We start from the raw sequence: 21,546 nt of genomic DNA, 5'->3' as shown, positions 1-21,546 counted from the left end.
GGCCCCTCTGCTCCTGCAGACCCCTGTTCATGGGTGTGGACATGTCAAATGCACGACAGTTCCCGGGACAGAGAGTGGCCCCCTCAGTTCCAGCTACTCCACTCTACATTTCCCAGCAAAAGCACAGAGCCAAGGCTCTGCAGACTGCTAGCTCAGCCCCAGTCTGGTGGTTCCCAGCCTTGCTGCTTATTAGGATCACTTGGGGAGCTTTCAAAATATCAGGAATCCAGGGACCTCACTCCCTGAAGCTCTGATTTAATTGTCTTGTGGTTGGTCCTCGGCATCTCTAGCTGCTGTGAAATCTGGGGTGACTACTATGCAGCCAACACTGTGAACTTCTCCCTCTTTGGGACATGATGCAGGGAGGTTCTGGATGAGGGGAGGGTCTCTTGACCTCTCGCTCCAGGAAACACATGGTCTGTTTCTTAAAAAGTACTTTCAGGTGCTGCATGCATGTTATTCCCTGTTGATTTATTGGGATCTTAACAATCTGAAAGAATGAAGGCCTCTGGTCAAACAACAAATGGTGCATTATATGTATCTGAGATAATATCAGTGGGGTAGGAAAACTGCTTATTGTCTCTGGATTTTGTTCACTGGGAGAAATTAGCTGAAAGCGACTCCCCCAGCACAGCCCGGCCCCTCTTCCAAGGCGGTCTCCACTCTTGGATCTGGGAACTCACAGTCTGTAGCTCTCTGGCCAAAATGTCAGAGGTCCCGTCTCTCACTCAACTCCTGCCCATCAGGAAATCCAGTCTATGGCTGCCAGCTCACCCACCTGCTACTAGCAAGCTTATAGGTCTCTGAGGGGCGGGCCTTGGCGGGCCATACTCTTTCAAACTTTCTACTTTGGAATTTCAAGTTGTGTTTATCTACTTTATTTTCTACTTTCCTCTTATTTTATTTTTCTTTTCATTGAAATGGTTTTGCAAATCCAGATTCTAATCCTGGCTTTGCCTCTTACTGGTTGTGCCCTTACCTGTTCTAATCTGCATGATGAGGTTATTAACATAAGACTGGCACTTTTCTCAAGAGAATGAATTGTTCAGTTTCAAAGATACTTGGAATCTGCTGCACCAGGAACTCAAGGCCGTGAACTGCAAGGTCCTTGCTGCAAACAGCCTAGGCTTCCAACCAATCCACATCAACTACTGAGAAGGGGAGGGCACTCATGTCACACCCTCAGTGTGACCTTGCCCCAGTTTTCATCCTAAAAAATGATCAGGTGATTGTGTTTCTTTTTTTCTTTTTGTTGGCTCCTGTGGACCACAATGTGACATTCCTAAAAGCCATCAGAGACAAATTGTCCCGTTTCTCTGGATTGCTCTAGGTCTCTCTCACTACTCATTTATTTCTGTTTACACTACCCTGCCTTCAGTGGCAGCCTCTGTCCTTTCTTACTTATGTGACCCTAGACATGCAGCCCTGGCATGGAAGGTGTTCCCCAGTGGACCTCAGCTTCCTCACAAGATCTGGATCACAGACACCCCCTCTACCAGCTCTGATGCTGGCTAGCCTCCAACATCCCTCCCAACCAGGGAAGGAGAATTCAAGAAGTCTTGAGCCCTTAGAGAACAGTTCTTAGGAGGAAACAACTGCAAGTCTATAATAACATTTTGGAAAAAGCTCCAACACCATCTTCCCTTTGCATCAGTCAGATTACATTGAGTCATCTCCAAGAAAGATGGGAATTCAAATGGTGCAGCCTCTGTTGGAGGGGAGTCTGGAGTGTTGGGTGTTTGTCTTGGCTCAGTTTTGGGAAAGATTTCCCTTGTCCTCTCTGGAAGATAGGGTCCTTGTCTGTAAATGAAGAGATGAGACTGGGAGGTCTCCAAGGTCTCTACCCACCCTGATGTGCTAATGTTTCTGTGGTTCTCCCTGTGCACCCTTCTGCCTAAGGTCACTCATCCTGAACACCAAGGACAAGACAGCCGAAGTGTGGATTATGCATGATAAATCTTAAATACTTAAATGCCTTTAGGCCAGATGATATTTCCATGGAGTTTATTTTGAAATTTCAAACAACAGCCAATTCCAGTGTAATATACATTATTCAAATCTCTCTCTCTCTCTCCCTCCTCTCTCTCTCTCTCTCTTTCTCGCACACACACACATACACACACACACACACACACACACGATGGGAGACTACCAAGTTCCATTTTTGAAACTACCACTATCTGTCAAAACACTACAATTCTAAAATTATACAAAGAAGAACATTCATGCAAAGCTGTAAATTGAAGTCAGGAGTCCATTAAAGATCTAGAAAGGAAAATTCATAGAAGCCCTAAATACAATAGTGGCTGGGGGGGGATGGAGGGGAGGGAGGGGAATGGGGGAAGGAAGGGGGTGTAATTTATGGGTACAAAGATTCTGTTTGGAATGATGAAAAAATTCTGGAAATGGTTAGTGGTGATGGTTATACAAGGTTGTGAATATACTTAATGCCACAGAATTGCACAATTTAAAAAGGTTAAAGTGATGATTTTTTTTTTGTTGTTATGTATGTTACACCACAGCAAAAACAAAACAAAGATCTCCATAAAAACAGTAGCAAAGTAAAAAAAAAGAAACAATTACCTACCCCCACACTATGCTAATTTCTGATTTGAGGTACCATAGTTACTTAAGAGGTAACCACTGGGACAAACTGAATGAAAGGAACTTGGAATCACCTCATGTTTTCTTTATAACTTCTTTTCAACCTAAAATTATTTTGAAATAAAAATTCAAACAAAAAGGATACATTAAAAGAATGAGTCACCATAAACAAGAAATATTTACCTATGAATACAAGGCGGATTCACAGTTGGGGATCCTAATATTTCTTACCTATAGCAGAGATAAGATAAAGACTATGATTCTTTTTGTATGCTTAAAAGATTCTAATTCATGTAGACTTCCCTGTAACCAATATTTTTCCTTAACATCACTAAAAAGACCCTTCTCACCAACAAACAGGCTTAACACTCCAGCATTGTAGCTACCTCTTAGTTTTTTGTTTGGTTGGGTTTTTCCTCCAGGGCTTTGTGCATGCTAGGCCAGCACTCTGCCCCAGAGCTACATCCACAGTCCACGTACGTGTTTTTAATAAAATTGGAAGTAATACAGGCTGTGCAATATCATTGTTACCTAACATTGTTCTGGAAGTTCAAGTTACTATGTGGTCAGTGGTTATAACTGATGAGACAGAGGCTGTTTTTACCTGGGCCATCACCTATGTAGGTCTTGGATATATCTTTTAACTTCTTGGCCTTGTTTTCTTTATTTTAATAGCTGGGGATTTATTGGACTAAACCATTACTTTTTAAATTGTTTAGTTTATTAGCATTAAACATTTTCCTTCAAAAAATATTTATACCAAAATATAAAACGGATAAAACTGAAATGTCTCTGATTGAAACAGGGCTGAGGCCCCCAAATCCTGGTCCTTCCCTCCATCCTTTCCTTTTCCCAGCCAGCTCTCCGTGAAATAATCCCCTAAGACACACCCAAGGACCCCCAGATGCTGAGGCCCCTTTCGTGTTCCGGGCAGGGGTAACATGGTACAGGTCTTTGAAGCCCAACAGATGAGGGGACCTGTGGGATTTGGTATGGAATGCACTGTGTCAAAGAGAAAAAGCACCGAGTCTCCAAGTGGTCTCCACTGGACCACTTGACCCAATTACAGACCCTGCTTCTGCCTCTGGGCTCATCTGTCTGATTGAGAGCCCTTTCCTGCTCCTTATCTGTGACGTGAGATTTGTTTACTTAACATTCATTCAACAAAAATCACATTACTATGGCCTTTGTTGTTGGATCACTTTTGTCACTGGAGCTGAACTGATGTCTGAACTGACCACAAACTCCATTCCACAGGCCACCTCCTTGAGCTGCTAAGAGTCAGCAGCAGCTAGTTCCTACAGTAGGTCTTGCCCTGGCTGCAGGTACAATCACAGGAGGGAGCTATTAAGATGGACACGTGCTGGGCCACTCAGCCCAATTAAATCAAATTCTACTCACTGTTTTTAGAAGTTTCCCTATGATTCTTATGAGCAGTCAAGATGGAAAACCATTGCTGTAGCAGAAATATAGGATGTGTTTCTAGCACTTTCACTCAAAAATAAGATAATCTGCAAGATCTGTTCATTGTTGGGGTGGCTAGCTGATAACACTTGCCCTGAATATTTTCAGATCAAACTTGTCTCCATTTTTTCATGACCCAGATCCACACCCTCTTAAGCAAATCCCTGCCCATGTACCTATGCAGATTCAAAGCTCTTTCTTGAGAAAAATGCAGACCCTGTCAAAGAAGCTGTCATTATCAGTAGTTGGTTACATGGCTCTAATGCCTTGCATGACTGCCAGGCCACAGGCAGTCATTCCCAGCTCTGTTCTGAGGGTCTGAGGCAAGGTCTCCCCTTTAAGGGGTGAACTTCTTTCTCTCTCTCTCTCTCGAGAGACATTACATACACTATATTTGAAGGCAGTAAGTGCGTGAGTGACTCTGTCTGGTAACTCTGAGGCTCTGTCTTGCTGGGGGTTGCTGGGGTGGTTGGTACCCTGTCAGGGTTCACTGGCTCACAAGACAGCAAAGAGCCCCTTTTGTGGCAAGGTCACTGGGTCTAGCCCGTCGGCTATTGGCAGGCATTTAAAGAGGAAGGCGGGTTTGGGTGACATCCTATGAACCAAGTAGACCTTTTAAGGTGATCCAGTTTCCACAGCACTCCTCCCTCCCTCTTAGCATGTGCTTATCCCCAATATCTCACGGTTTTGCTGTCATGTATGCTAAAACTCAGAAAGCAGTGTTAGAGAGAAGAGTAAGTTGCATAACTCCCTAAAAAAGGAGAATTGAACATTCAGGAGTTTTAGAACAGTGGAACTATTCCGTATGACACTATAATGCTGGATACACGTTTGAAAAAACCCATGTAATGGACATTACCAAGGGTGAGGCCTCATGTGAACCAAGGACTTGGGGTGAACCATGGACTTAGAGTGAGAATGAGGTATTTGTGTTGGCTCATGGACTGTAACAAATGCACCCCTCTGGGGGGACATGGATGGTGAGGAAAGGCTGTGTATGTGGGAGGCCAGGGGAATAGGGGAGCTCTCTGCACTTTCTGCTCAGTTTTGCAGTGAACCTAAAATTGCTCCTAAATAAATAAAGTTTATTTTAAAAATAAAGAAGAGTTTGGAACTCTGCTTCAAAACATATTGTTTTTTGGTTTATGGTTTTTGGTTTTTTTTTTTTTTTGTTTTTTTTTATCCCAGCTATCGGAGAGTAGTGAAACAAAACAGAGCCCTGGGGAATAATCTCATCTCCTTTACAGGTCACTCCCTTTCACAGGAGGCTTAGAGGCATCCGGTCCTCAGTTCCTGGGTCTCCTCACACACTCTTCTCACTGTCTCTTCCCTACTGATGACGTCTGTTTATCCTTATCTAACCCAGAATTATCTCTTAAATTCCAGGCTCTTCCATCCAAAGGATCCAAGAAGTCTGCCTTCAAATGTCCCTTAGGAATTTCAACATCAACTTGCCCCAAATGGAAACCATTAACTCCTCACCCCAACTCCTTCCTCCATATTCTGACCTTTAAGTAAAAGAGGTACAACCGATGGTCTGTATGGACTAGAGCTGTAGCTACCCTCTGAAATCTTCCCACCGAAATAGCAATAGTCCCACTCTCCTGAACTGTAGCACATTGAATACTCTCAATACTAAGGATACCTGTGTTCTTCCTAAAAATCCAATAAAATTACGTTACAATAAAAGGATTAAAAAAAAAAAGTATGAACGATCAAGGACAAATCCACCATGGAGAGAGGACAACTACACAACCTCAGAAGACGGAAAGTAGAAACTAGTTTGACCAACTAAAGAAACCTTGAACCCAGGCTGGCAATGGGAAAAACCCAGAACATGTTGATTAACAAGGATGAACCCCAGAAGAGCTCAAGAAGGAAGGCGCCAGGCACCCCTTGAAGACACAGTCGAATAAATCACATTTCAGACAATGGGAGGTCTCATTAGCACAGCCTTCTGGCTCATGCTTTCTGTTGGAAAGCGTGGAGAGACTGTGCTCCACCAAAGCAAAAGAGGAAGCCAAAAACTGACGACCTGGGATTTAATGAAGGAGGGAAGCTCAGGGCTTGGGGCGTCCTGAGCTGTTGATGAAGGAATGAATATCCCAGCACTTGGAAGTCAAAGAATTTGCTTGAAATCACACGACTCATCTAGTGAGTGTTGAAGCTAGGAAACCAAACCCAGGCATGTTGGATGCGAAGGCCACAACGGAACATTTCTGTAATTGTGGAATTCTAGGCTGGAGGATGCCTACTGCAGATAGAAACAGCTCCAAGACACAAGCTTACAATGAGAATGAAAGGAGATAGCGCCCAATTCAGTGCCTAGCACACGGGAACCTAGCTATTGCTGTCTTCTAGTTAAAAATATACACCGTAATTGTTGCCTCTACCAAATGTTCTGTAAAGGATTAGTATTTTAGCTGGACCTGGAAAGGTAATAATTTTGGTGGTCGGTATCCTAGTCAGCTTGGGAGACTATAACAAAATCCCATGGACTCAGTGACATAAACAACAGATAGCCACTTCTCATAGTTCTGAAGTCTGGGATATGCAGGACCAACGTTTTGGCATGTTCAGTTCCTGGTGGGGGTTTCTCTTCCCGCTATCCAGATGGCCACCTTCTCACTGTGTCCTCACATGGCAGAAAAAGAGAGAGAGAGGAGAGAGAGAGAGAGAGAGAGAGAGAGAGAGAGAGAGAGAGAGAGAAAGATACACAGACAGACTAACCCCATCTTGGGAATCCCAACCTCATGACCTCATCTATGCCTAATCGCCCACCTCCAAATATGGTAGCACCCCTCATCCATGAGGGATATATTCTAAGACCTCCAATTGGTACCTAAATCCAAGGACAGTACTGAACTATATGCATATTCTGTTTTTCCAATACATAGATATCTATAATAAAAATTTAATTTATAAATTAGGCAGAGTAAGAGATTAACAATAACTAATAATAAAGTAATACTATATTGTAATGTAAATTATGTGTTTCTCCTCTCTTAAAATATGTTATTGTACCGTGCTCACCCTTCTTCCTGTAATGATGCGAGATCATGCAGTGCCTAGGTGACGAGATGAAGTGAGGTGAGGGGCGCAGGTGTTGTGACATAGCATCAGGCAAGGAGGATCATGGAGCCATGAAGACGCAGGTAGTGAAACTGCACAGGGGGGAAGACTGCGCCAGCACATTGGAGGTTAGGACTTCAACCTAAGAAGGAGGGACAAGGTTAACAAAGGAAGAGAAGACAACAAAGATGTCCACTTTGACCATTTGTCAAAGGATCCAGTTGCAAACCAACTACAGTTCAGCATTTGCCAGAAGTTTGCTTAAAATATTTGAGATTTAGAGGAAATATATCATCTCTCCATTTCTCTAGTTTCTGTAAGCCCTATCCCTGAAGTAAATTAGATCATCAGAAAGGAATAAACCTGCACTCTATTATCTTAACTCCCCACAGACTAACTTGCATAGGATTAAGATTAATGCAATGTCCTTAAACCATGGAGAAGAGAAATAAATCATCAGCTTGAAGAATATTTTCTTATCTTGTGCAAAATCATAGTTGTAGACAACATGTACCATGTTACCCACCTTTAAAGGGTCTGAAAAAGACTTTGTCCCTAGATAAATTTGTACGCTTGCTTTTATCATGCAATGACAACTTCATAACCCAGTGCCAGGAGAAGATGTAGTGCTCAACAGCAGTGATTTAATTTGTACCAAATGGTTAAAGACAGCTCTTTTCTCCTTGCAAATATTTTTAAAATAAATGAGTTTGTCTTATCCTTAAAAATATTGTGTGTTATTTTTAAACAGATTAGTTTTAGACAAATAAAAGTGAAAATATGATTGAATTCTGGCATAACACAAGTGTCAGAAAGTAATGAAAATCATATTACCTGATAGAATACGATTTGGGGACACCTTATATTTAATGAAATCTATGCATCTTTGTGAGGAGGAGATTTAAAATACCAGCTAATTTGTTTACTAAACTTTTTTTAAAATATTTTTTTAGTTGTAGATGGACACGATATATTTATTTATTTATTTTTACGTGGTGCTGATGATCGAACCCAGTACCTCACATGTGTGAGGCAAGTGCTGTACCACTGAGCCACTGTTTACTAAACTTTTAACAGAAATATGTGGAAAATACTGGTGGAAGTATTCAGTAGGGCAAATTTAACTATTAGAAGACATTGTTTTTATGCATGAGGAAAATCTTTTAATATCCCGTTTAAACATTTCACCATCATTAGTCAGTATTAGCTAGGTTAGACTGCAGTAGTAATAAACAACCCCAACCTCTTAGGGGCTTAAAGCATGAAAAGTTTCTTTCTTTCTTTTTTTTTTTAATAATTTTTAGTTGTCAATGGACTTCTTTTTTATTTATTTATATGTGGTGCTGAGAAACGAACCCAGTGCCTCACATATGATAGGCAGACGCTTTACCACTGAGCCACCACTCCAGCCCCCCAAAAACTTATTTCTTATTTCCACACGTCCCTCTTGGGTGGGCAGGGTTTCCAGTCTACATTGTCCTCACTGGTCTGTAGCAATTCTAAATCCAACACAGCAGATATTCCACAGTCTCCTACTTGAAGATAGGAAAAGTTCCTTGCTTGGGTCTCAATCCTGCCCTAACAAAGGCTTTCTTATCCAGGCACCCTCCTGAAGCCTGGCCCAGCACCTGGACAAGCCTCTCACTATTCTCTGGAGCTGCTTTTCAAATGGATGCTATGGTCTGAATGGTTCATTTGCTATGCTCCTTTTCTCAGAACTTTGGCAACCACTGTTGTTCTAGAAGATGGAGTTTATACCAGTCTAGGTCCCTAAGTGAGGACAATGTAGACTGGAAACCTTGCCCACCCAAGATGGACATATGGAAATAAGAAATAAGCTTTTCATGTTATAAGCCCCTAAGAGGTTGGGGTTGTTTGTTACTTCAGTCTAACCTAGCTAATACTGACCAATGATAGTCCAGATTCCTATGTTGAAATCCTGACCCTTAAGGTGATGGCATGAGGGGCAAAGCCTTTGGGAGGTGGTTAGGATGTGAAGGTAGAGCACTTGTGAATGGAATTAGTGCCCTGAGAAGGAAGGTTCCAGAGAGCTCATGCACCATCAGCAGATGCATCTAGAAGACATCATGTAAGTACAGGAAACAGGCCACTACTGCATACTGAACCTGTTAGAAACTATAGCTTCTGCAACTATATGAAATAGATTTCTGTTGCTCTTATAGTTAATGGCATTTTGCTATAACAACCGAATGGACTAAGACAAGAGCTGTAAAATGTGTCCTTCTCTGGGACAGGCATCTTTCTCAATCCACTTCCTGCTCTTGTGATTGGAGTCCCCAAGTAATTTACATTTTCAACCATTACCCTCTGTCTGTCCCAATTGATGGACATTTCTTTTGTCAATACAACTCTGTCAAAAACAGAGCTTCTTTTGTGTTTTATTCTAATCAGCCAATAGCCACAGTTCCTTTTGAGGCATGATTCACATATTTATGTTGCTTTTCTTTCTTGTTCCCAGGTCTCTCTCAATTTAATTTCGATTCCCTGAAGATATGAGGCTTTAGGAGGAGTTACATTTTCAGTCTCTTTTCCCTAAACCATTTTGTTTAGGTGAAAGGGTACTTTTTCTTTTGAACACCACACCATTATCTGAACTGTTACTCAGAGACATCTTGATACAGGTTTTAACAATTGATATGATGATGGCACCCTGAATTTGTCCCTTGATACACGACCGAGTTTTCATTGATCCCTGTTGCTGCTGTTTAGGACTGAGTCTTATTTCAGGCTTATCAGTCCCTGAATTCTGTTTTTTTTTACATTCCTGCTTGAAAATGCATCCATTTCTTTCTAAACTCACCTCTTTCTTGTAACATCTTGCCAAAATAACCACCAGCACATGCTACTAACAATAATCATCTCTCCCAATCTTCTCCCCTAGAGGCATGAGCTCATCCAGAACACAATCTGCATCCTAAATTCCTGCAGGCACAGCCTCTTGCTGCCCCCTCCCTCCTTTATGGCCCTTATCAAGACAGCAATTCATTTCAATATCCTAATTTCTGTATTATTTATCACATATGTGGTTATGTTACAGGGAAAAAACCATCCCAACATCTCAGTAGCCTAGAACAAATTATTGTTTTTCTCTCTTGCTACATGTTCAGTACAGGTCAGTGAAGGTAGCTTCATTCCAGGACCCAACACGACAGAACCTCAACCAGGTGGAGCATCACCAGTTGCCATGGAAGGCGGAGGAGAACATGAAAAATTGTGAATCTGTCCAAAGGTGACACGTTATTTCTGCTTACATTTCATTGGCTAAAACTTGTCATTTTGTCAATCCTAACTTGATGGGGAAGCCAAATCTTATCACGTCTCCAAAAGGAGGATTGACAGTATTGGTAAGCAGTGCCAACCACTCCCAGGACGCCCACTTGATAAAACTGCAAGTAAGTGTGGACCTTCCCCCACATACTGTATGTTGGTCTTGCAGTCTCCAGGGCTGGCAGAGTCTACATTCTTAACCTTCCTGTATCTCCAAAACATTAAAGAGACTGAAATTTAATTCTCAGAGCTTCCAATTTCAAGTGAATGTTATTGGCATTGTTGACACATTAAAGAGAAAAGGGGTAAAATGGAAAGGAGTGTTCACACACAGGTACCAAAATGGAGCAACCCAGGGTATATTTCCTTTGTAAACGTCACAGCACAAGTTTGCCTGTGCATCGATATGTTTATATTTTTGAAACCAAGTGGGTCTTCTCTACACTCCAAAGCAAAGATGAGCATTAGTGATTTTAGACAAAGATGTCTAAAATCAAGACAGATCGACCCAGCCCAACGGTACGGAATACAATATGATCCGAGCCTCAGTTTTGCATTGGTTGTCTGGTTACTCAATAAATATTTGATTGATGGAGTAATCCCATGGCCCAGACAAAGACTGTGGCCACAGAAGGGAAAGCAATAAGCCAGATGAAAACAGAGATTCCATTCCAACCCATTTGGCCACAGTGTCAGAAGTTTAGTTATAAAACTGGAAGTGTTTGTTCAAGGTTGATGCTGGAACAAAGTGAGGCACTATTTATAAACTTTGAGGAGATTCTCTAGATAAAATGTTTTTAAATCGGCTTTTGGAAAGTGAGTGGCTTTGTTCATGTTATTGTCCAAACACTCTTTGATCCCTTAATTTCACATTTCCTTTGATTTTTTCCAAACATTCAACAGAGAAAGTTCATTTTTTCTTAATATGGTGAGCAGCACCAATAGCTTGCTCATGATGGAGAGACCTTCTGAGTACAGTGTCACAGTATCCCACGGTGCTCTCTGTATCCCTGAGCCTCACCTTCTGTGAAGACATTGAAGGCAAAAATGTCTTCTTCACATGGGCACACATGACAAATGGCCCTGACCACACCAGAGCTGGCCTTACTAAGGACAGGTCTAGGAAGGATGCTCTCAGAAACTTCTGCAATTGCTTTCAGAGCCTTCCTTGCTCCCGCCACCCCCACCCCATGGTGACCCTTTTGCTAAGGCAAAGCTCCACAAACTGGAACATACCAGGGCAGAGCAAGGACCTCTTTGTGCCAATATAAAGTAGTTTATTATTTGTGGCTAGGGTTTTTTAAAGTAATAATAAGAATTGGTCCAGCCACATTCATAAGTACTGGCAAGGTTGGGATTTCAACAGATCTTTTCGAAAGTCACAATTAGACCTACAGTAGCTGGCCTTGAAGGATGAATAAATGCCCCTCAGCTGAATGAAGCATCTACATGGACTCTGATCTCTTTGCACAAGGGAACGTACAGTTACCAAGGTCTGTGTATGAACAACAAAACAGCAGCTCACCCCATAGTCCATCTAGAATGTTCAGCTATTTCAATGAATTCCTTAGCTTTAAGGCATGAGCTCTGCAGGCCTTGGCCATTAGTAATGGTCCCAGGTGATCTGCTTGGTAGTCAATGTAAATGTTATTTAAAGCTGGACATGTTGGTGCATGCCTGTGATCCCAGCAGCTCAGGAGGCTGAGGCAAGAAGATTGCAAGTTCAAAGCCAGGCTCAGCAACTTAGTGAGAGACTTAGCAAATCAGCAAGACCCTGTCTCTAAATAAAATACAAAAAGGGCTGGGGATGTGGCTCAGTGGTTAAGCGTCCGGTACCAAACAAACAAACAAAAAAAGAATTATCTAAGCCCTGGTATCAGAGCCATCTGATCCATCCTCCTGCCTGCAGAAAGGGCCACATCAACCACAAACTGGAGAAATAAGACTAGACATTTTTTAAAGATCTTCTCATCTCTATACATCCATGTGAGTTGGTTACAAAAACAAGCAGTCATCCAAAAGTACAAAGAAATTTAATATATAGTAAGAGTGGCATTTTAAATCCTTGAGGGAAGGTACTTTATAAAAGGGGGATGTTGGGACACATTGGCAAAGTAAAAAAAAGAGTGAGAACACTCCAAATTCCAGGCTGATCAAACATTAAATTTAAAAGACTAACCATAAAAGAATAATAAAAAAAAACAATGTGGGGATAGAGATGTGGCTAAGAGGTACAGTGCTTGCCTGGCATGCATGAAGCCCCAGATCTGACCCCCAGAACTGCAAAACGAAAACAAAATAACAAAAACATGCAACAGTTTAATAATCTCAAGAAAAGGGAAGACCTTTCTAAGTATAAAATTAAAACCCAAATAAGGGCTGGGGATGCAGCTCAGTGGTAGAGGACTTACTACATGTGTGAGACCCTGAGCTGGATACCCAGCACCAAAAACAAACAAGTCCCCCAAATAAGAAAAGGTTGCATGTCAAAAATCATCGTAAAGCAAAGTCAAAAGAGAAATGACACACTGGAAAAAAGTTGCAACTCACATCTCAAAGGGCTCACTGACCCAATAAATAAAAAGCTCCTACAAATCAGTTTTCAAAGACCAATAACTCCATGGGAAAATGGATCAAGTATAAGGTGACAATTCACAGAGAAGAAAATCAGAAGAAGGGGCTGGGGCTGTAGCTCAGTGGCAAAGCACTTGCCCAGCATGTGGGAGTGGGAGGCCCTGGAGTCAATCCCAACAGACACACACACACACACACACACACACACACACACACACACTGAAGTTATTAGCTCACTCACAATGAGAGAAATGCAAAATAAAAATACCATACATTTTACCTATCAAATTAGCAGTAACAAAAAGTCCCCTGATAATGCAGTTTGTTGGTGTGTGAAGAAAAGTGCACTCTTATACATTATTCAGTGGGATGGAAATTGCTAAAGCTTGTGATAATGATTAAAATATTCCTTAATCACTCGGTTTGGTGGTGCTTGCCTGTAATCCTAGTGACTCAGGAGGCTGAGGCAGGAGGTTTGCAATTTCAAGGCCAGCCTCAGCAATTTATTGAGACCCCTTCAAAATAAAAAATAAAAAGGGCTGGGGATGTAATTCAGTGGGTAAGCACTCTGGCTGTTTTTCAATCCCTAGTACCCAAACCAACAAACAAGGCCTTTCTCTTCCATTTTAAATAGAGCCCTAATATCCAGAGTATACAAAGAACTCAAAAAATTAAACAATAAGAAAACAAATAACCCAATCAACAAATGGGCCAAGGACCTGAACAGACACTTCTCAGAGGAGGACATACAATCAATCAATAAGTACATGAAAAAATGCTCACCATCTCTAGCAGTCAGAGAAATGCAAATCAAAACCACCCTAAGATACCATCTCACTCCAGTAAGATTGGCAGCCATTATGAAGTCAAACAACAAGTGCTGGCGAGGATGTGGGGAAAAGGGTACACTTGTACATTGTTGGTGGGACTGCAAATTGGTGCAGCCAATTTGGAAAGCAATATGGAGATTTCTTGGAAAGCTGGGAATGGAACCACCATTTGACCCAGCTATTCCCCTTCTCGGTCTATTCCCTAAAGACCTAAAAAGAGCATGCTACAGGGACACTGCTACATCGATGTTCATAGCAGCACAATTCACAATAGCAAGACCTAGATGCCCTTCAATAGACAAATGGATAAAAAAAATGTGGCATTTATACACAATGGAGTATTACTCTGCATTAAAAAATGACAAAATCATAGAATTTGCAGGGAAATGGATGGCATTAGAACAGATTATGCTAAGTGAAGCCAGCCAATCCCTAAAAAACAAATGCCAAATGTTTTCTTTGATATAAGGAGAGTAACTAAGAACAGAGTTGGGAGGAAGAGCATGAGAAGAAGATTAACATTAAACAGGGATGAGAGGTGGGAGGGAAAGGGAGAGAGAAGGGAAATTGCATGGAAATGGAAGGAGACCCTCAGGGTTATACAAAATTACATACAAGAGGAAGTGAGGGGAAAGGGGAAAAAAAACAAGGGGGAGAAATGAATGACAGTAGAGGGGGTAGAGAGAGAAGAGGGGAGGGGAGGGGAGGGGAGGGGAGGGGAGGGGGGATAGTAGAGGATAGGAAAGGCAGCAGAATACAACAGACACTAGTATGGCAATATGTAAAACAGTGGATGTGTAACCGATGTGATGCTGCAATCTGTATACGGGGTAAAAATGGGAGTTCGTAACCCACTTGAATCGAAGTGTGAAATATGATATGTCAAGAACTATGTAATGTTTTGGACAACCAACAATAAAAATTAAAGAAAAATATAAAAAAAATTAAAACTTGCAATATTTAAGTATTTTGCATACTTACATTTTAAAGCCAGGTAGTAAAATTCATTAATTTCTTTCTCAACTGAGCACTCAATGAATGAGGTCTTAACTTTTGAATCCTCACCCCCACTTGGTGAGAACGTACAATAACTTTATGTTCATACCTTTTGAGTGATAAATTGGCCTCTTGAAAGATGGGTTTATTCTCACGTAAACTCTCTCACAAAAGAAGATGCCTCTTATTTTTCTCACGTTAGGCCTGCCCTCTATTCTCTCCACCCTCACACACACATAACAAGGATGGAACCTTCAGCTACCCTTAACCCCTCGGTGGCCACACGTCACCAAATCCCTCAGATCCCACCTCGGAATCTCTGGGCTTTCTCTTTACATCTCTAGGAGTACCAAGGGCCTTGAGCACAAGGCTGTCCTCACTACCGCTAGATGTCACCCTCACCTAAACTAACAAGCAGTGCTTTACCTAAGAACTCTGTCCGTCCTCGTGTCCTCGTGGACCCTGGAACAGCTGGTTAACTCCAAAGAGCAAAGTTCTAACCACAACTGCAGTCTCTAGGGACAACAGGCAGGAAAAGGAAGACTTCGGGGGTCTGGCTAGAAGGGAGGGCTCCAAAAAATGAAAGAATGCTGTGCGTTGGAATCTGAGATTATCACTCAGTTTGTGGCAAAATGGATCTGGATAAAGTAAGGAAACAAGAGAAGCAAAGGTCCTGGGAGAAGCCGAGACACAGGTGCAAGCGGCCTGAGGCAGAGAGAGTGGTGAGTAGGGAGGAGACTGCGAAGATAGATATCGCAGGGCCTTGGGGGGCTTGGTAAAGTGTGTAAAATTCATTCTGAATTTAAAAATAAAGAAGAAAGAAATATGAGAAGCGTTCATAACTTCTGGGTTTTCACATAAGGGCCCCTAAAAATCTACTTGAGTATAATCACAAGGAAACATCAGAAAAACCCAAATGGAAGAGCTTTCCATAAAATAAGTGGCCTTGAGTGTTATTAAAAATGTCAATATTATAAAGTCAAAGGGAAGCTGGAAAACCCTTCCAGAGTAAGGACATTGCAGGACAACTGAATGCAGTAGTGATCCTGGGCTCACAGGGAGAACAAAGCACTCAAAGGGGCCACGGACAATGTGGGAATATAGATGTAGGTTAGATGAAATTACGGTGAATCTCCTGGAGTCGACGTCTGTGGTGTGGGCAGGTAAGGTAACCTATTTTGAGGGAATTCACAATGAAGTTTTAAAGGGTTAAGGGGGAGGCTTGTGGGCCTCTAAACACCCTTAGGCATCGGGAAACCAGCAAATTGCTATATTCATGTGACACATTTGACCATTTAGCCACCAAACCAAAGGGGATAAGGACCTCACCAAGAAGACTAGAAATCTAAAGTCACTTTTACAAACCTCATTGTCCACAACCCTGTTCTATTTCTGCTGATTTTTGTACTCCATCCCTGTTATGGTTTAGATGTGGTGTCCTCCAAAAGCTCACGTATAGAAAATGCAAGAAGGTTCAGAGGAGAAATGACTGGGTTGTAAGAGTCTTAACCCAATCAGTGGATTAATCCCTTGATAGGGATTAACTGAGTGGTAACTGAAGAGCTAGGTGTGGCTGGAGGAGGTGGGAATTGGGCTGTGGCTTTGGGGTATGTATTTTGTATCTGGAGAGTGGAGACCATCTCTCTGTCCTTCTGATCATGATGTGAGCTGCTTCCCTCTGCCACACTCTTCTGCCATGAAGTTGGGCCTCACCTAAAGCCCTGAGAAATGGGGCCAGCCTTCTACGGACTAAGACCTCTGAAGCTGTGAGCCCTCAAATAAACTTTTCTTCCTCTATAATGGCGCTGGTCAGATGCTTTCAGTCACAGCAGAAAAAAAAAAAAAAAAAAAAAAGCTGATGAAAACAATCCCCAAAGCAGTTTCTGTGGTTTCTGCATCTCTGGAGAACCTTCAGAAGAACAGCTAGCCAGCCACTCGGGAGGCTTCAAGAGTGCTTCCCATCTGAACAGAGGACAGTCACCCTTAGATAATGTGATAAACTCTGCTCAGATACGGAAATGGCCTCAAGGTTCTCCATAACTCACATCCCGAAGAGCACTGGCCTTTTGGCAAGAAAATCATTCCCAGAATGTAATCCTTGCACTTAGAGAAAGGCGGCTCAAAAATGTGACAAGAGATTAAGCCTGGACGAAGCAATGGAAATAGATGGCAATGGTTTAGAGTCCACATTTGGTGTGTTTGCTAAACACGGATGCTGGAAGGCATGGGAAATGTAATGGACAAGGAAGCTGGTGTGAGCTGGAATGGCCACACTTCAGCACCCATTAATCAACTAGCATTTTTATGGGCACCAATCCTAGGCAAGATGGTGCACTGAGCGGTGTGATCCGCATGGAGATCACTTCCACATCTGTCTGCCTGATTTGTGAACCTTCCACTAGAGGACCTCAGTGAAGTTCAGGGAAGGTCCAGAAAGGGACTGAGATTCAATTTTATTTTATTTCTAAAATGCTTACATCTGGGGAGGCATGACTGACAACATCCCTGAGGAACTAGAAGTCCTGTCGACCACAGAGCAAGCTGCACGGGCTGTTAGCTTTCCAAAGAAAACAGCAGCAGCCGTATCAAGTGGGCACAGCCCTTGTGCTTCGGAAATTATGTAAAAAAAAAAAAATAGAAGCAAATCCAATAAAAGATTATGATAGTGTAAAACAGTGTGAAAGGGTTCTTACTAAGAGAAGGCTGGAGAGATTAAGATTACATTGTCTGAGGAGAACAATACTCCATTGCTGTCCCCCCTTGTGTGATGGATCACTGAAGGCGGAGGGTTCTGGCCTGGTTGCTCTCCAGCTTTACTGAGATATAAACAGAAGAAATTTTTACAGAATTTTTAATCAAACTTTTGGATGTTTTGATCTTGGAAAATCAAACCCAGAAATGAGCTGCAATGGTTTCTGTGGTTTCCGGGTTCCAAGAGGACTTTCAAATGAAAACACAATCACCTCCTCTGCACCACTTAGTCAGGCTTCTCGCCTGAACAGACAGTGGCCACCCACGGATGAGGGTGCTACGGGGCAATAAGCCAAGCGTGCCTGGGAGCCACCTTAGCCCCTCCTTCCAGATCTAGCCATTCAAGGCCTCAATCAAACTGTAAATAGGATTCATGGGATGATACATTAACACCCCATCTCATTAAATTATCCAATTAGTAAATCACCTACGGGGAACCGTAGTTAATGAGGGACAAAACAAGTAAGTTTTGACTCCAGAGGCAGAGTGGGGAGGTCCCTGGGACCTGAGAAAGTCCAGAACAAGTGTTTTGGTGGTAGAGAAGGAAGGAGGAAACTGGAATTCTTCTGGAGAGGAAACCTCCAGCTGGGCTGCCGTGATTTGCAGCTTCAGAGTGGGGAGCATCTGGGCTTGGCTTCTCCCGTCATGGGCCTACATCCCTCTCTCCCTCCCTCTCCTTCTCTCCCTTCTACAATTCTTTCTTCAGTGATCACCAGGCATGGTTAGGGCTCAAGGCCCTGGGCTGGATTTAGAAGGTCTGCACGCATGCTAGCTCCCTTAAATTTCTCAAAGGGAAATGCTATTATTTGTGTACTGCACAGAGTCAAATAAATCATTTCACCTCCTTTAGTTCACAGGAACTCTCTGGAACAAAGAGAATGCTGCAGGAAAAACCCTCATCCCCGAGACCCTCAGCTGCAGAGGAAGTAATGGGCCGCATCCTTCAGACCCTCGTGTCCCATAAACGGAACCCACATGATCCGGCCAGATGGGCACTCACCTTTAACTGTCAGGACTACCTGCAGTTGATAGCCACTTTGTCTGATTCACTGTCATAGTTTATTAACCTTTTTTCTTAAGTCCAGAGAGCCTATTGTTTGCTTTTGTCAACTACAGGATAGCATTTGACAGTATTTCTGTTGTCTCCTAAGTACTTGGTGTGCAATTAATTTGTGAGGTCACATGTTGGCTTTGTTGCCTCCTCTGTGGCTTTTCATTAAAACAACAGTAAAAGTTCCTTTCAGTTTCTCCAGGCTCGGTGGTGCATAGCCTACAATCCCAGCTACTCAGGGGACTGAAGCATCAAACAATTGAGGCTGGCCTGCACAACTAAGCAAAGTCCTGCCTCAAAATGAAATTTTAAAACAGGCTGGGGAGGTAGCTCATTAGGGGAGTACTTGCCTAGCAAGTGCAAGACCCTGGGTTCAATCCCCAGGGTCACAGAAAAAAAAAATTCCCTATGAGTGTATTTAACTCAGAAAGTTCAACTCATTCAACCAGGTAGTTTTGCATTGATTTTTAAAGTTTAATGCATCATGCTGTAAACATGGAGATCAAGCTTGGCCCTGTGGCACACACCTGCAGTCCCAGCCACTCAGGAGGCTGATACAGGAGGATCACTTGAGCCCAGGAAGTCAGAAACCAGCCTGGGCAAAATAACCAAACCCTCTCTCATAAATATAAAATTAAATAAGATAAATAAAGTAAAATATTAAAACCACTTTGTATTAGGATCAGTAGTTTGAGTGCCATAGAGCAAAATGGATTAGACACAAATATCTGCAATTTGAAAATCTCCTTTTTAATCCCTAATGAGTACAATGCTCTCACCCCAGTAGTGTTTAGTGGGTGCCCACACTGTACAGACCCAACCCAGTTACTGCCAAGGTCTAGCTCTCCTATTCTCCACCCACACTTTCTCACCTGGGCCTGAATAAAACCAGGCCCTGGAGACAGGTGGGTTCCACTCTGAAGACTCAGGTGTAAAGTTGATTATTGGAGACACACAACCTGATTTCCCTGGGGAAGGGCAACAGCAGGGACAGTTATATTCCAATGCTGCCTGCAAACAGGCCGTGTCCATCTGCCTGCAGTGCTGTCTGCAGATCTGCCTCTGCTGCCTCCAACCACCATGGACATGTTGGGGGTCACCAACACCCTGCAGCTGCAGGCGAGAGGAACTCAGCTGCCCCAGGAATCCCTGCAAAGGAGAGAAACTGGAGTGCAGAATAAAGCCCAGGGCATGGTAAATCATTTTGCTACCTCTTTTGGCCCAGGAGAAGGCATTTCTCAAAGTGCATGGAGCTCAGATGTTTCCAGTTGTGGATCAAAAGGCAGCTGAGTGCGTGGGAGGGGGAAGTGTGAGATCATTCATAAATTATTGCTCTCGACTGGAAGTCAACAAGCCTGTCGTGCAAGTACATGGCACTCAGCTAGAGGCAACTTCAGCAACCACCAGCTTTGAGGTTCTGGGCCACGCTGGCTGTGTGTTCTGTGTGACTCATCCCCCAGTGACTGGCCCCACACAGCCTTGGAGGCCAGTATCGTTCTGTACTGAAGTTTTTTGGGTTTTTGTACCTGGGACTGCACATCAGGGGCACTTAATCACTGAGCCACATCCACAACCCTTTTTATTTTTTATTTTCAGACAGGGTCTCAATAAGTTGCTGAGGCTAGGATCAAACTTATAATCCTCCTGCCTCAGCCTCCAGAGTCCCTCGGATTACAGGCGTGTGGCACCATACGTGGCCTTATTTTACTTTGAATCGATAAATAATAGCTGTGTATACTATGGATATATCGTAGTGTTTTGATCTACATTATCAAGCTAAGTAAACTATCACCTTACCAATTTATCATTTTTTAATTTTTTATATTTTTAAGTTGTAGATGGACACAATATCTTTATTTTATTTATTTTTTTAATGTGGTGTTGAGGCTCAAACCTAGTGCCTCACATGTGCTAGGCAAGCGTTCTACCGCTGAGCCACAACCCTAGCCCCAATGTATCATTTTTTTCTACCACATTGTTCTCTCCTTTCTCAGTTGCACTTGATCTTCTCAGCGTTGATGGAAAGATTAAGAGCCCACCTCAGTGAATCTCCACAGGCATATCCCAGAGCACTAAGGCAGTTTACTATGATACTTACTGTCCACCATGCTCTTCTCCCCCAGTGGTCAGGTAGAACAGGAACAATTGGGACATTTTAATTTTTCCCCCTCTATTTTCCTGACTCCTCTCTGTCTTCCTACCTGCCTATTCACCTATCCACTTCTCAGCCAGACTGATCCCTCCTTACCTGGGGCCAGCCACGTGGATACACACAGCTACTATGCACCTCTGAAGCTCTAGGACTAGTTCTCAGGGTTGATCCCCCATGAGATGACACTCATTGAGGCTTGGGACCTTGTCCTACTTGCCTTCGACTCTCCTGTCAAATACAGCAATAAGAATTCAGAAAGAGTTTGATAGGGCTGGGGATATAGCTCAGATGGTAGAGTGCTTGCCTTGCATGCACAAAGTCCTGGGTTCAATCCCCAGCACCAAAAAAAAAAAAAAGGGTTTGATAAAAAGGTAAAATATATCTACCAGTGTCACTTATGTTTCAAGATGGAGGAGCAAGTCACAGCATTGGTGTCAACTCCTTGGCCCTCCCCCAATATGTGTGGGGGGGCAAGGTACATAATTTGACACACATATGTACTCAATTCTGTCTCCCTCCAGAAACACAAAAGAATCACATAGTGCTATTTTCTGATGCAGAAGAGCTTATAAAGTTTTGTAATTATTGTACCAGGCTTATGATTTTTAAAATAAATTAAATAAAATTAATTTACTTTATACAAATAAATTTATTAAAAATTCAGGATTTCAAGGAGATGTTAATTTCTCCAAACACTATGGCAACCCTCAAAATGGTATTAGGTTAGTAAGGATCTTCTTAAAATGCAAATTCCAAAGTTGATG

General features: G+C 42.6%; 1 long non-coding RNA gene across 1 annotated transcript in view; it reads left to right on the top strand.

The window, feature by feature from the left end:
• LOC124090907 (uncharacterized) overlaps positions 1 to 7,055 on the top strand; it is a 48,246-nt gene extending 41,191 nt beyond the window's left edge. Inside the window, exon 2 of the long non-coding RNA XR_006851277.2 lies at positions 5,455 to 7,055. This is a non-coding gene — a long non-coding RNA (uncharacterized LOC124090907). The remainder of the gene's footprint in view (positions 1 to 5,454) is intronic.
• Positions 7,056 to 21,546: the final 14,491 nt, after the last annotated feature.

Source organism: Marmota monax, unplaced genomic scaffold (genome assembly GCF_021218885.2).
Source record: "Marmota monax isolate L192 unplaced genomic scaffold, Marmota_monax_Labrador192_F-V1.1 WCK01_AAM20220418_F8-fsc00286, whole genome shotgun sequence".
NCBI lineage: Eukaryota > Metazoa > Chordata > Mammalia > Rodentia > Sciuridae > Marmota > Marmota monax.
Note: the sequence above shows the minus strand (reverse complement) of the source record. Positions and strands in the feature narration are given on the sequence as shown.